Here is a 2,164-nt window from a genome sequence, read left to right as displayed (position 1 = left end):
TGGCTCCCTCTAGTCAGGTTATAGTGATGACTGGCTCCCTCTAGTCAGGTTATAGTGATGACTGGCTCCCTCCCTCTAGTCAGGTTATAGTGATGACTGGCTCCCTCCCTCTAGTCAGGTTATAGTGATGACTGGCTCCCTCTAGTCAGGTTATAGTGATGACTGGCTCCCTCTAGTCAGGTTATAGTGATGACTGGCTCCCTCCATCTAGTCAGGTTATAGTGATGACTGGCTCCCTCTAGTCAGGTTATAGTGACGACTGGCTCCCTCTAGTCAGGTTATAGTGATGACTGGCTCCCTCTAGTCAGGTTATAGTGATGACTGGCTCCCTCCCTCTAGTCAGGTTATAGTGATGACTGGCTCCCTCTAGTCAGGTTATAGTGATGACTGGCTCCCTCTAGTCAGGTTATAGTGATGACTGGCTCCCTCCAGTCAGGTTATATTGATGACTGGCTCCCTCTAGTCAGGTTATAGTGATGACTGGCTCCCTCTAGTCAGGTTATAGTGATGACTGGCTCCCTCTAGTCAGGTTATAGTGATGACTGGCTCCCTCCCCTCTAGTCAGGTTATAGTGATGACTGGCTCCCTCCCTCTAGTCAGGTTATAGTGATGACTGGCTCCCTCTAGTCAGGTTATAGTGATGACTGGCTCCCTCTAGTCAGGTTATAGTGATGACTGGCTCCCTCCCTCTAGTCAGGTTATAGTGATGACTGGCTCCCTCCCTCTAGTCAGGTTATAGTGACGACTGGCTCCCTCCCTCTAGTCAGGTTATAGTGATGACTGGCTCCCTCCCTCTAGTGAGGTTCTAGTGATGACTGGCTCCCTCCCTCTAGTCAGGTTATAGTGATGACTGGCTCCCTCCCTCTAGTCAGGTTATAGTGATGACTGGCTCCCTCTAGTCAGGTTATAGTGATGACTGGCTCCCTCCCTCTAGTCAGGTTATAGTGATGACTGGCTCCCTCCCTCTAGTCAGGTTATAGTGATGACTGGCTCCCTCTAGTCAGGTTATAGTGACGACTGGCTCCCTCCAGTCAGGTTATAGTGATGACTGGCTCCCTCCAGTCAGGTTATAGTGATGACTGGCTCCCTCTAGTCAGGTTATAGTGATGACTGGCTCCCTCCCTCTAGTCAGGTTATAGTGATGACTGGCTCCCTCCCCTCTAGTCAGGTTATAGTGATGACTGGCTCCCTCCCTCTAGTCAGGTTATAGTGATGACTGGCTCCCTCCCTCTAGTCAGGTTATAGTGATGACTGGCTCCCTCCCTCTAGTCAGGTTATAGTGATGACTGGCTCCCTCCCTCTAGTCAGGTTATAGTGATGACTGGCTCCCTCCCTCTAGTCAGGTTATAGTGATGACTGGCTCCCTCCCTCTAGTCAGGTTATAGTGATGACTGGCTCCCTCCCTCTAGTCAGGTTATAGTGATGACTGGCTCCCTCCCTCTAGTCAGGTTATAGTGATGACTGGCTCCCTCTAGTCAGGTTATGTTGACGACTGGCTCCCTCCGGTCAGGTTATGTTGACGACTGGCTCCCTCCCTCTAGTCAGGTTATAGTGATGACTGGCTCCCTCTAGTCAGGTTATAGTGATGACTGGCTCCCTCCCTCTAGTCAGGTTATATTGATGACTGGCTCCCTCCCCTCTAGTCAGGTTATAGTGATGACTGGCTCCCTCCCTCTAGTCAGGTTATAGTGATGACTGGCTCCCTCCAGTCAGGTTATAGTGATGACTGGCTCCCTCTAGTCAGGTTATAGTGATGACTGGCTCCCTCTAGTCAGGTTATAGTGATGACTGGCTCCCTCCCTCTAGTCAGGTTATAGTGATGACTGGCTCCCTCTTGTCAGGTTATAGTGATGACTGGCTCCTCCCTCTAGTCAGGTTATAGTGATGACTGGCTCCCTCCCTCTAGTCAGGTTATAGTGATGACTGGCTCCCTCTAGTCAGGTTATAGTGGTGACTGGCTCCCTCCCTCTAGTCAGGTTATAGTGGTGACTGGCTCCCTCCCTCTAGTCAGGTTATAGTGATGACTGGCTCCCTCTAGTCAGGTTATAGTGATGACTGGCTCCCTCTAGTCAGGTTATAGTGATGACTGGCTCCCTCCCTCTAGTCAGGTTATAGTGATGACTGGCTCCCTTCCTCTAGTCAGGTTATAGTGATGACTGGCTCC

The sequence above is a fragment of the Salmo salar genome, unplaced genomic scaffold (assembly GCF_905237065.1).
Source record: "Salmo salar unplaced genomic scaffold, Ssal_v3.1, whole genome shotgun sequence".
Taxonomy (NCBI): domain Eukaryota; kingdom Metazoa; phylum Chordata; class Actinopteri; order Salmoniformes; family Salmonidae; genus Salmo; species Salmo salar.
The sequence above is the reverse complement of the archived record's forward strand: the minus strand, read 5'-3'. Positions refer to the sequence as shown.